The sequence below is a fragment of the Nicotiana sylvestris genome, chromosome 6 (assembly GCF_000393655.2).
Source record: "Nicotiana sylvestris chromosome 6, ASM39365v2, whole genome shotgun sequence".
NCBI classification, from domain to species: Eukaryota; Viridiplantae; Streptophyta; class Magnoliopsida; order Solanales; family Solanaceae; genus Nicotiana; species Nicotiana sylvestris.
Window position 1 is genome coordinate 28,235,859 of NC_091062.1, and position 14,724 is coordinate 28,250,582.

Sequence of the window (14,724 nt, forward strand, 5' to 3'; positions counted from 1 at the left end):
AAGTAAAATCCCTCCCACACCCTTTTACTAGATTCCCCGAGTTTGTACAAGTTATTACAGACCAAAAGAAAAGATAAAAATACATCAAAGACCAACAGTTGCATCCGAGGAACCTAATTCAATCTTAATGTCTAATAATATGTGATTAACCAATTCCGAATCCAGATTTCCAAAGCCTTCTCTTATCCAAAGTGTTTCAGAGTTCCAAGGAATCTCAAGGATTCTCGGCATTGCTTACACCCAGGATACCATTAAAAGAATAGTGCAGTTTGGAAGAGCCAGCCCTCAGGCATCCAAGTTCAGTGGGAACTCAAGGGTCCCAGAGAACGGCTTGCAAGAGGGGGCAGAACTTAATTGCTAAGAATGAGTGTAAGTGTGAAAAGGGGTTGGGGAAGTCATAACAGATTGGTGGTCATACCCATCCATAAGGCTGGTTGGCACACCCCCTGACCAACCTGTTTAGCCAAACAAATGAGAGCAAGACCTATTGAAGGTCAGACCAAGGTCTGGACAGTGATTAGGACACTGCCAGATCAAGGTCTTAGGCTCAAAGCACACATAAGGGGAAAGGGGAAGTGGGAATTGGTTTGAGTTAAGGGGTTCAAAGAACCCAGTTCAAAGTCATGGGCAGCAATAACAGAGTGTTGTCATGGCTAGAACCATACTCTCATACAAAGAGGAAAAAGGAGAGGGAATTCACATAAGAAAAGTAGCCACAAAGTTGCAGAAACATAGTAAAGAAGAATATAACAGACTAAGAAGTAAACACATAGTGGAGGAGCATTATTTAAATTAAGAGTGACATACCAGTTGCAAAGTAAATAAATAGCAGAATAACAGAGTAAGCAGATAGCCAGAAATCAGCAGGATCATACTTAAGTCTTCAGCAAAAACACTTAAGGGTTCAAAAGGAACTCAAGAATGTTTCAGGCAGTAAAAGAGAAGAAGAGCAAAGTGTTCAGTATTAGAAGCAGAGAAAATAGTAGTAGAGAAAGTATTGAACTTGTGTCGTCTCGAGTGTTTGTGTAAAAAAAACTCTGTTAGAACTTGTGAGAGCTGTGAGCTTTTATAGTGCAAAAACGAGTAGACAAGAAGGCAAGGAAATAAAATCGAAGTCAATCAAATAAAATCTCCCTAAGTCAAAGGGATTTGATTTCAAACAAGAGTGGATAATTAAGGAAAGGAAAATAATGAAAACCTTTCAGCGTAGCATAATAAAGGGTAGGTTCATACAGAGTCTATTTAAGGTAAGAAACTATAGTACACGGTTTTGAAAGAATAAGGAAACAAAGTAATCAAACAGCCGGAAAGTTTTAAAAGCTTTGAATGAACTTAGTCAGGAAAATAGGGAAGAGGCTAAGTTGTAAAAAATCAGTAGCAAATCAATCGAGCCTCAGTAAAAGGAGATTGAAATCAATCACAAGCTAATAGTATCAATCCAAAAGGAACAAAACCCTCGTATATAAGCATGCTAGTATCAAGCAAGAAAGAAAGATTGGCATAAACAGTTTTAGAATCATAAGCAAAAAAAGGAAAGCAAGTTTCAGTTCAGTCTATGAACTCAACACAAATTTGAGAGCCTAGGGTTTCTAGAGTAGAACCAAAAGCTCACAAAATCCCCAAATAGGGTTTCAGTCCGAGTAGGACACACAAAAAGAGAAGGCAAACTCAACAAGCCTGGGGAACTCTTTCAGAATCCCCTGAGGAAATACACAGACATACGTAGCAATCGAAAGCAGTAGAGTGCAAACTAAAACTCAACCAGTTCAGAAGAGAGAAGAGATGCCATAGAAGTTTAGGAAGTAGTAAAAGAAGCAAGTTCAATAACCCAAATAAATCTAGTAAGAGTAAACACTTTCAGTACCAGAAATAGTAAAGGGACAGGCAAGATAGGCGTATAAACATGCTTATAGAAAAAATAGTAGAAGCAGTAATAGAACAAAGGCAGAGAGACATGCATATTAACAGCAAATCATAAGAAACAAACGAAAACCCCTAAAGCATGGCATGAACACATAGATTCACATAAAGAAAGAAGGAGAAGAAGAAGAAGAATTGTTTTAGGATTTTTTGAAAACCCTAATTTGAACAGACTAATTTTAAAAAGAGAAAATTAGGGGAAATCGTTAAAACATCGAATAGAGCATAGATCTGCTACAGATCTAAGAAAATAAGGAAAGAAAAACCTCGAATCAAGCTTTTTAGGGTTTCTCGGAAACCCTAGAGACGAGAAGGCCTGGAATGGTTTGGTCTCTGAACGAGTCTGGGCCATGCTAAGCCTTGTCAAAGCTCGAACATGACGGAACGAGGCCGAAGAAACCAAAGGAACTCAGGTCGGCGGAGGACCTGAACAAGCCTGTTGAAGATCAAATCCTCGAAGAACCTTGAATAATCATGGTTTGGGAGTGAAGGGAAGAGAGCACAGGTCGTCCATGGCCTGAGAAGCCATGGACTCCGGTGAGAACTAGTCGGAGACGACGACAGAGGCGGCTAGGGTTTCGAGTGTTAGAGAGTATTTGAGAGGATGACAGAATTCTGGGGTGGCTACTTTGGAGAAATGATTAGGGTTAGGGGCTGGGGCAGAATTAAAAAAGGAAAGAAAGAACGAGGGTCGTTGATTAAAACAATCAACGGCCAGGATTTAAAGATAGGAAGCGGGCGGGTTAGATTAATTGGGTTTGGGTCGGGTAAAATTGGGTCATCTAATTGTTCTGAGTTGGGGTCAAAATTGAGGTTCAATTGGGGGGTCAAGATAGGCTATAATTGAAAGAAATTGAGGCCATGATTGCAATAGCCAGTTTTCCCTTTTTATTTTTATAAAAATAGTAAAGGATGTTTTAAAACCAAATTAAAAATACTGGGTTGATAAACAATATGTAGGTATTAATTTAAAATTTTTAGGATTGATTTTGTAATAAAAATTTCTATTAAATCTAGAAGTAGGCTAAAATTGCAATTTCGTGCAATTTTAGTTTAAAAATACCAAATGGACTTGTAAAATTATGCAAAAATCATGTAAATTATATTTTGCCATGAATGTGAGAGTGAAAGAAATTATTCACCCAAATTGCAAGTTTTGGGAATAATTAATGGATTTTATAGTGCACAATAGGCCATAAATTGGTCTTAAAATATTATTAAAATGCCAAAATCTTTTGGGGTGCTCATATATGCACACATATGCTATTTTAAAAATGTTTTGAGTATATAAAAAAATACATAGGGAAAAATTGGGTATCAACAACACTCACACTCCCGGAGTACTTATCACACTGTCTCTAACTTTCCACTCATCATGCTCAACTACTCAGTACAGTATATGGCCAGTCTGGCTCAGGGAAAATCCATCCCAGAATATATACGTTAACTGACCATCAATCACTCAGTATTGAGTAGGGAAAAATCCAGCCCGTGGGAAAGATTCATCCCCGGGTATATAAATGCTTCGGACAAGATCCATGTCCAGGGAAGATCCATCCCTAAATGTAATCAACCACGCTCACTGGGTTGTGTACAGACTACGAAGGGGCTCCTACAGCAGAAGTATCATAACATCAATATAACCGATGTGGCGTACAGCCCGATCCCATAACTATCACTCATAATTAGGCTCTCGGCCTCACTCAGCCATCAATCTCTCCAGTCTCACTAACGGGCTCACAATATCATGAAACTAACCTGACAGCAATGATATGATGTATCAATAAATAACAACTAAGACTGAGATATGATATGAATGCATGAATATGACTGAGTATGAAATATCAATGAAATTAGTGAAATGACAGTAAGAAACGACCACTATGGGTCCCAACAGTATTAGTATAAAGCCTAAACATTATATCATGCATGATTGACAGCTCAATTACTTTATCACATGGTGAAAACACGGATATCAACAAAATAGAACCGTTGTACAGTTCCATAGAAATAATAGAGTCACAAATTCACTTGGTGCACGCCCACACGCCCGTCACCTAGCATGTGCGTCACCTTAATACCAATCACATAACACGTATTTCGGGGTTTCATACCCTCAGCACTAAGTTTAAAAGTGTTACTTACCTCAAACAAGCCAATTCCAATACTGAGCAAGCCAATCGATGCACCAAAAATGTCGTCTCGTGTGTACCAACCTCCAAACGGATAAAAACTAGCCAAAAGCAACTCAAATACATCAAATAAAGCCCAAGGAAATAATTCAAAATGATAAAGATCGAATCCTTAATCCAATCCAAAACCGGTCAAAAGTTACACTCGGGACCGCGCCTTAGAACCCAAAAAAATCACAAAATCCAACAACTCATTCAATTACGAGTCCAACCATACTAGTTTCACTCAAATCCGACTCCAATTTGATGTTTAAAACTCAAAAATTCACATTATGAAACTTTAGGCCAAAACCCCCAATTTCCTCTTTAAATTCATCAACCAAATGCTAAAAATGAAGGGATTCATGAAATATAACCAAAACCGAGTAGAGAACACTTACTCCAATTCATATGGTAAAATTTGCTTCAAGAATCGCCTCAATCCGAGTTCCATATCTCCAAAAATGTAAAAATGGTTGAAACCATCGAATGGAGTATTTATAATCTGCCCAGGCATTCCTCTTATGCAAACACGGGAAAACCATCGAATTCGCGATGAACAGAATACACTGCCTCCAAACGACTCTATGCAATTGCTAACAAATATCCGCTAATGCGAAGAATAACTCAGCAGCCTCTCAACATACACTATGCGATATCGGATTAAACCATGCGAACACGAAACACACTGCCTCTACACTATGCGATCGCGTCCCTCTAATCGCGACCGCGATGAAGAAACTTTCAAGTTCCAGTTCTCCCTCTATGTGATCGCATCACTTGCTTTGTGATAGCGAAGACCACACGAGGCACCTGAAAACCATATTACACCAGCAATCAAACATGAAGGAAAAATGATCTGAAATTAGTCCGAAACACACCCGAGCCCTTCGGGACCCCCATTCGAACATGACAACAAGTCCCATAACATAATATGAACCTATTAGAGGCCTCAAATCATGTATAACAACATCGAAACGATGAATCACACCTTAAATCGAGCTTAATGAACTTTAAACTTCAAACTTCCACAACTGATGCCAAAACCTATCAAATCACATCCGATTGACCTCAAATTTTGCACACAAGTCACATTTGACATTACGGACCTGCTCCAACTTCCGGAATCAAAATATGGACCCTATATAAAAAGTTCCACTCCCGGTCAAACTTTCCAAAAATTCTAACTTCTGCCATTTCAAGCCAAATTCAATTACGAACCTCCAAATCATAATCCGGACACGCCCCTAAGTCTAAAATCACCCAACGGAGCTAATGAGACCATCAAAACTATGATCCGAGGTCAAATACCCAAAAAATTCAAACTTGGTCGACTATTCCAATTTAAAGCTTCCTCGTAGAGAATCATTCTTCTAAATTAGTCCCGAATAACCTGAAATCCAAAACTGACGATTCACACAATCATACGGAGCTACTCACACCTGTAAACTACCGAGCAAAGTGCAAATTCTCAAAATGACCGGTCAGGTCGTTACATCCTCCCCTACTTAAACATACGTTCATCCTCGAACGTGCCCAGAGTTGTTCTTAAGCCACCAAACTACCGTGTAACCTTACCATGCACATACATGGGGTGATCCCACGTCACTATATCCTATATAGGTCTAATAACACAACATTACTGAAATTTCATAATTCAACCTAGATCATAAACCTTAGAATCAAATTTTTAACAACCGGAATTTTTTTCCTGCAGATCGAACCTTGCAACCTACACACTGTATAAGTCTGAACCAGTTGTATCAAGCCATCACCATAACCCAAGATGTAATCACATGATATGATGCTTAACTCAAATACTCATAGCGATAATTTCTAATCACAACAGCTGCTCAAAACAACCTAATATCGATAGTAAACCTTATGTCAAAAAAGCCCTCGCTCAAAATAGGTCATATTGTAAGTTTTTACAAGTTTATTTTGCTCATATATTTTATTAAATTGTTCTTTATTCACATAGAAAGTTGAATTATTTTTTAGCATCATATGCTCTTAAGTTATTTGGTTTCTTCTTGTAACGACCCGCCCAGTTGTATTGAGAGTAATAGCCCTGATCCCCTATTTACTGCTTTCCTTGTATATTTTTCTGCATATATGATTGTCGTGAGGTTTTGTTGGTGGTTTTGGAGTGATTTGGGACACTTAGCCCTTAAAATGGATGCTTAAGATCTAAAAATTTTACCATAGTTGGAATTGTGTAAAGACGACTCCGAGTGGAGTTTCGTCAGTTTCGTTAACCCAGTTGGGTAATTTTTAACTTAGGAGAGTGTCAGGATTGTGAATTGGAGATTTTTAGCTGAATTAGGCTTGAAATGGCGAAAGTTAAATTTTTTGGAAAGTTTGACCAGGAATGGACTTTTTGATATCGGGGTTGGATTCCGATTTTAGAAGTTGGAGTAGGTACGTAATGTTGAATATGACTTGTGTCAGTAATGTTGAATATGAATTGGAGGGTGATTCGTGTTTTTAGCATTGTTTGGTGTGACTTGAGAGCTCAACTAAGTTTGTATGGTGTTTTAAGACTTGTTAGTATATTTGGTTGAGGTATTGGGGCCTCGGTTTGATTTCGGATGGTTAACGGATCAAATTGGAAGTTGGAGGAATGGCTGAAGGCACCAGTTCTGGTGTAATCGCACCTGCGCAAGATTGACCACAGGTGCGAGCTCGCAGAAACGAGCTAAGGGGCGCAAGTGTGGTTTGGAAGGAGAATGTCAGAGGTCATAGGTGCGAAGGTATAGCCGCATCTACACATCCGTAGATGCGGAGAGATGACGCAGAAGCGGATAAGGCTGGCCTAGGGCAGGGTCGCAAAAGCGAGCATTCCTCCACAAAAGCGAGCCCACAGGTGCGAGCCCTAGTCCACAGAAGCGGAATTTTGAACGTTAAGTTAACTCCACATATGCGAGTGTCTTCGCCACAAAAGCGGTACCGCAGAAGCGGAAATTGGATCACAGGTGCGGTTTGACTGGACAGAAAAAGGCTATTTATCCCATTTTCATTTTTAGGACTTTGAGAGCTCGGTTTTGGGTGATTATTTAAAGGATTTTCAGAGAAAGCTTTTGGGTAATGATTCTTAACTCACTTATGGTTATATTCCACTAATTTATAGTTGATTTCATCATTTAGTTAAGGAATTGGTTTGAGAAAATTGGGGAAAAGGTTGGAAAGTTCATCAACCAAGTTTTTGAGTTTTGATTGGGTTTTTGATATCGTATTTGAGTAATTTTGATACGAGTGAACTCGTGAGTGAATGGGTGCTCGTATTTTTGACTTTCACCCGATTGTGAGACGTGGGTCGAGGTCGACTTTTGGGGAGAATTTCTAATTTCTTGCTAAAGTCTTGATTTCATTAATTAGATTTATTTCCTATAGTTATATTTATGGTATGTAATTGCTTTTTGCTAGATTTGGGACATTAGGAGACAGAAAAACGTGTAAAAGGTATTCTTACTGATTGATAGAGCTTGATTCGAGGTAAGTGGCTTGCCTAACCTTGTGTAGGGGAAATCCCCTTAGGATTTGGTGTTGTTGTGATACTTCTGTGATATGAAAGTGTCGTGTACGCGAGGTGGCGAATGCGCACATGAGCTATTTATTGTAAAATCTGATTTTTACTGAGTAATAACATGTTTCATCTTAATTAAATTATACCAGCATGTGTAGTTATCCTGTTTAGCTAAATTTCGCATGTCTACGTGTCTTAAATGCCTATTTGAACTCTGTGCAGAATGCTTAGTTGAATTTCCTATTTTTCCTTTATCTGTATCAATCTTAACTATAGTTTTTCTTGCTGTAAATTGTTGTATTCGTTGGTTTCGAGCTGTGTGTTTACTATTGAGACTACGAGGCGGTACGTCAGGAGATCCCCTACACATTTACTTTTAAGACTACGAGGTGGTACCTCGAGAGATCTCCTTGCACATTTAATTTTGAGACTACGAGACGGTACCTCGGGAGATCTCCTCGCATATTTACTTTTGGACTACGAGACGGTATCTCGGGAGATCCCTTGCTGTTTATCCCTATGTGTTGTACTTGATATTTTCTGTGGTTTTTCTCTTGTTAAATATCTAGTCTCTTATTACATTGCTATATTCTTCTGCCTTATTTATTATATACCAGTGGGCCCTGACCTGACCTTGTCACTACTCGACCAAGGTTAGGCTTGGCATTTACTAGGTACTGTTGTGGTGTACTCATGATACTCTTCTACATATATTTTGTGTGCAGATACAGGTACTTCGTATTAGCCCCGCCATCAGTGACCAATAAGACTTTGGAGATTTCAAGGTATATCTGCTACATCCACAGACCTCGGAGTCCCCCTCTATTCCCTCATATGTCATTTAAATTTATGTACCTTTTCCTTAGACTTTGGTGTATAGAGATACTAGATTACTTCTATAGCTTGGGACTTATGATTTTTCGGGTTTTGGGAGTACTGTGTATGCTAGAGTGTTGGCTATTGAACATGCCGAGTGGCATTTTTATCAGTTATTTAATTATCGGTTGCAGTTAGCTGTTAAGTTTTTACTTTTATTTTTGTTATTTCCGCAATTTGTTAGGCTTACTTAGTCGTAGAAACTAGGTGTCGTCACGACGACTTACGGAGGGAGATTTGGGTCGTGACACTTCTATTGCATATTTCTTATAAGGTTCAGAATTCTAATGTCTTCCTTATTTCTTTTTTGGATATGTGGTGATTCTGTGTTGCTTGAGTATAAAAAATTTTACGAGTATATTCTGATGTATGGTTCATTTCATCTAGCTAAATTGATCTCTTACTTAAGAGATAATTAGCGGGCAGTTTTACTTAGCGTAGAAGTCAAATTTACTTTATCTTATTTAGCGACCTTATCTTTCAAATGCAATTAATAGAAGTATCTTGAGTGATCTTGGAGATGTCATTACTAATGTGAAACATATTATAAACGGATTTGATTGAGAAGTTTTTATTAGTAGCTAAGTTTCAGTATGTTGATAAGATTCCCGTTAAGTATGATTTTACTCTCCTGCATAAGGTATTTAGACTCTTGCAGAACCTGGAAGAAAGAGTAAGTTAAAGACTCTTTCCTAGATCAGGAAAATAAAGATCTATGATTGAAATGCCATCATATTAGGAAATAAAAATTATTATTTGATGTTGTCCTGTTTTTTATATCTTGTATTCACAATTTTCTTAACTACCAGAGTAACCAATCTAATATTTCTTCTCAGGTTAACATAATCAAGAAGACTGAAGTTAGTGAAGTTGGCACAAAGAAAAAGAAATAGGTAAGTTTGAAAAAATTACAAGATTCTTGTTCCTCCTTTTCAAAGGGAGAAACCCTTCATGTTATAGTTTGCAAAACTTATATAATATTCATTAGTTTTCATCTCACTATACCATTTACGGAAACTAATATTTCAAAATTCAACCCTCCCCTCCCCCTACAAAAAAAAATATCTTCAACTGTATTATGATATTACAGTATTTCAGTTGTTGTTGTGTTTGGGCGGTTGCGTTCACTTTGTTGGATTTTTTGCTATATGTTGTCCATTTCTTTCTCTCTTCAGCTGCTAGTGTTACATTCATTAAACCTCAATATGTTATTATTTTTGGTATTCCAATTGTTTTAGAGGAGGAAAGAATTAACTTTATTATAAAGTTATAATTTTTTTTGTGACTTCTTTTGCAACGTTTTTGAAGTAAGTGATGTCAATTGCTGGAAATGAAAAGCTTGACTTGTGGAGAGTTGGTTTTATATGATTTATTCTAGAAGTTAAGGTGTCACGACCCTAACCCGGACCCGGTCGTGATGGCGCCTCTCGTAAAGACAAGGCCAGCCGACACTTCCCATTTTCCAATTATTAATGATTAATCATTTGACAAACAGTCGAAACATGATAAAAATAGTTCAAAGTAGTAGATAATATCATAAATACGCAGAAGAACAACCCAACACAGCCTTAACCAGGGTATCACTAGTCATGAGCATCTATAAGTCATAATACAAGTTTGCTAAGTCTATAAGCTAGTATAAATATCTGAAAAGAGATAGAAACGGTTAATGAGGAGAAACACGGGACTACGGACGTCAAGCAGCTACCTCGTGGACTCCAATATCTGCCGGGAGCTCTCAACTCGTACAGGCAGGATCAGCAACCCCTGAATCTGCACACAGGGGTGTAGGGAGTAAAGTGAGTACTCTAACTCAATGAGTAACAAATGTAAATAAAGACTGAAAGCAAGAAATCACGTAAGGCACAAAGCATTCTATAATGAAGCAGTAAAACCATTTAAAATCAGTAAATCAGTGAAAGATAGGTAAAATCCTTTAACTCAAATGTAGTTTCATGAAAAGCTTTTTTCAATAATTAAGCAGGTAATTGACAGTCAATTATGAAAAGCAAACACATCAAGTCTCGCCCCTTGGGCACAGTATCAACAAATCCGCCCCTCGGGCAATATCGCAGAACAGCACCAGCCTCTCGGGTAATCACATAGAACAATACCAGCCCCTCGGGCTCAATCTCACATCATAATGGGTACCCACGCTCACTAGGGGTGTGCAGACTCCTGGAGGGGGCCCTTACGGCCCAAGAGCAATAACAAGCCATCTCATAGCATCAAAACTAGGCACTCGACCTCATATCAATCAAGCCACCTCGTGACGTACCTATCTTAGGTCCTCGGACTCAAATCAGTATCAGTGTTTCCTCAAAACATAGGCCCTCGGCCTCACTTAGTCAAAAATCCTCACAAACCCCTCGGGCAATAGTAAAACAGTGTTTCTCAGTCCAAACATCGTTTAAAATATCATTTAAGTCTTAAAACAGAGTAAACATGGTTGAATACGAAAAGCAGTGAAATATAACATGACTGAGTTCAAGTACAAAGTTAAAACAGTGAGGAAATACCAGTAAAAATCTCCGAAGGGTTCAAATAGTTGGCACAAGGCCCAAATATGGCATTCAGCCCAAATAATGATAATAACAAATAGATTTCAGTCAAAAACGAGATAAAATCATCAATCGGGACGGACCAAGTCAAAATCCACAATAGTGCACGACCCCACGCTCGTCATCAAGTGTGTGTCTCACCTCAATATAGCACTACGATGTGCAAATCCGGGGTTTCAAACCCTTAGAACATCATTTACAATCATTACTCACCTTGAACCGGTCAAATCTCTAGCTCGCGATACCTTTGCCCCTCGAATCGGCCTCCACTCATGTCGAATATATCCAAAGCAGAATGAGGACGTCAAAATATGGTAAGAGAACGAAGCCCAAGCGAAAACGATTAATAAAGGACACAAATCCCAAAATTACCAAAACCCGACCCCGCGCCCACGTCTCGAAATTCAATAATTTTTGCATCAATAGATTCCTTATCTCCCCACGAGTTTATACATATCAAAAGTTCAGAAATCCGACCTCAAAGGGTCCACCAAATCCTCAATTAAAGGCCTAAGTTTTCAAGCCCTAGTTTCCCCAATTTTCACCCTTAATTTCCATTAAATCTAGCTCTAATCCATGAAATAATAGCATAGGAACGAGTTTTAAGTCCAAATTTTTTACCTCAATGAAGTTCCCTTGAAATCCCCCTTTCAAATCGTCCAAAAAGCTCCCAAGCCGAGATAAAAATGGTGAAATTAGCTCAAAATTCGTGAAGGCCACAATTTATACTTTCTGCCCAGTCATTTTTGCATCTACGGCCAAATTACCGCTTATGCGGTACCTCATATGCGGTTCTTCTCCCGCTTCTATGAAAATCACTTAATGAACCAAACCGCTTCTACGATCAATCTTCTGCATCTGTGCCTTCGCAGGTGCGGTCCATCCACCACATCTGCGGTCGATGTCTTTCCAGGCATTCCCGCTTTTGCGATCCCTTATCCGCATTTGCGACTTCGTAGATGCGGTCGCATTAGCCGCTTTTGCGATTCCTGCTCCTCAAGCCCCTTTTTCACTTCTGCAGCCTATCTCCCGCATGTGCGGCATCGCACCTGCGCTCCCCAATCCGCAGGTGCGAAAATACCAGAAGCAGTAAAGTTCAGCAGCTACAACAAGGTTTCAAATTCCCCGTCAACCATACGAAATCACCCTGAGGCCCCCGGGACCTCAACCAAAAGTACAAACATATCCTAATACCTTATTCAAACTTTTACCAATCTTTAAAACACCTCAAACAACATCAAATCAACCAAAACACATCGGATTCAAGCCCAAATTTTCTAGAATCTTTCAAATTTCACTTTTGATCAAAAACCCAACCAAACCACGGCCGAATGACCTGAAATTTTGCACACACATCCCAAATGACACAACGAAACTATTGCAACTCTCGAAATTCCATTTTGACCCCTATATCAAAATCTCGCCTACCAACCGGAAATCGCCAAAATATCAACTTCGCCAATTCAAGCCTAAATCCACTACGAACCTCCAAAACTCATTCCGATCACGCACCTAAGTCATAAATCACCTCCCGAAGCTAATCGAACCATCGGAACTCACATCCGAATTCTCTAACATATACGCCAACATCCAGTTGACTTTTCCAACTCAAGTTTTCTCAAAAGAGACTAAGTGTCTCAAACCTTACCAAAATCATTCTGGATTTGATCCGACCAACCCGATACCACATAATACGGGTAAACAAAGCATAAAAATCGGAAATGGAAAAAACGGAGCGGTAAGTCATGAGACAACTGGTCGGGTCATCACATAAGGAAATTAATTCTAACTAGGAGTGATCTTAATGTACTTACACGTTGAAATTGCTATCTTTTATGATTTAGTTAGATTTGAGTTTTACGTGAGAACAAATCATTTGATTTGACATCATCTATCTTGTACTAAGTACATTTTATATTGCTACTTTGTTCTTCGGTTAGAGTATTAAAAGATGTTTGCTTTACATTTATTTCATATTTGTTATAAAAATTGACATTTGTGAATGTAAATGTGTTCATCATGAAACTAAACAGAACATTATTATTTACATTCTAAAAAGTATGATACCGACATTAATTTAAATGTCAACAATTAATGCGACATTTTGCTATGTTGTAAAAGATGCCACTATTTTTTAATGACATTTACGTAAAGTGGAAACGACATTTTGTATATGTTGCGAATTTTCTTATTGACATTTACCAAAATGTCAAAAATTTCAATAGGGCATTTTGTGAAGATCATGCATAAATGTCGTATTTGTTTAGTAACATTAATCTAAATGTCAAAAATTTTAAGTAACGTTTCCTAGATGTTGTAAACTAAATGTCGTAACATTCTTACAGATATTTACCTAAATATCGTTAAATGTCATAAATTTCTTATTGACATTTACCTAGATGTCATAAAGTAAGTGTCGTAAATATTTTACCGATTTTTACCTAAATGTCATAAAATAAGTGTCCTAATTTATTTCCGACATTTACTATCACGATCCAGTTCTATTTTAGGCCATAATGGCGCCCAACATCATTGCTAGGCAACCAATAGTGAACAACCTAGTGATTTCCCATTTTAATAAGTTTTTTTGTAAATAGCTTTCCTTAAATCAAAAGGTTTAATATATAACGGATTTACAGTAATCAAACGAAAGCAGCTAAATGCAGTCATAACCGTAGAAATAAACCAAAATCACAAGTCTACTAGTGTGTGCCAAGACCTGGTGTCACAAGTGTATAGGCTACTAATAGAATATATAAAAGATTTCTAATCTACTGTCCGAAAGAAAATAGACAGAACAATAAACAAAAGAGAGACTTCGGTTGCTGCTGAATGGCTCGGAAGGGCAGCTCATCGTGTAGTCTTGTCACAGGGGTCAAGTATGCGCACCAGACTGATATTCAGATGCACTTGTCTCAGATCCTGCACATTTAAGTGCAGAAGTGTAGCGTGAGTACATAAACAACATGTACATAGTAAGTATCTAGTCTAACCTCAAAGAAGTAGTGACGAGGGGTCGACTTTGACACTTACTAAGGGCTAACACTAAGATATTAAAATAATAACTAAGCATGGGTTACATAAATATAACAAGGACTCAAAAAAATAGTAATAATAAGCACTTTTTCCATTAAGATTATATATCAAGTTTACTTTCTATCATTTGACAATTTATGTCTCAAGTAAATGAACAATATCAATTATAAATGGATTCCAAAGATTTATCATGCGCAAATTATGTCGAGGTCGTACAGCCCGATCCAACATAATATTTAAACTGTGCACTATCCAGGGTCGAGTGACACGAACCATAGATGAATCTATCTTCTACCGAGGCGTTCGGCCAGCTCCACAAATTGCAAATATTTTAAAGAAAACACAATTTCTCATTTACAGTCAAGTGTTCCATTCACAACTTCAAGAAAGTGAATTTAACCTTTTACAATTCTTTTAGCAATTTCCAATATGACTTAAGCAATTATATTAACAAGTAGGGGTGCAAATATTTCGAGTATACCATGATATGGGTCCTAGACTACCTAGACAATAGCATAATTAGTAGCTACGTATGGACTCTCGTGACCTCGTACGTACGTAGCCCCCACAAATAGGAGCACATATTAATTGTAATTCACCTATGGGGTTAATTATCTCTTACAAGGTTAGAAAG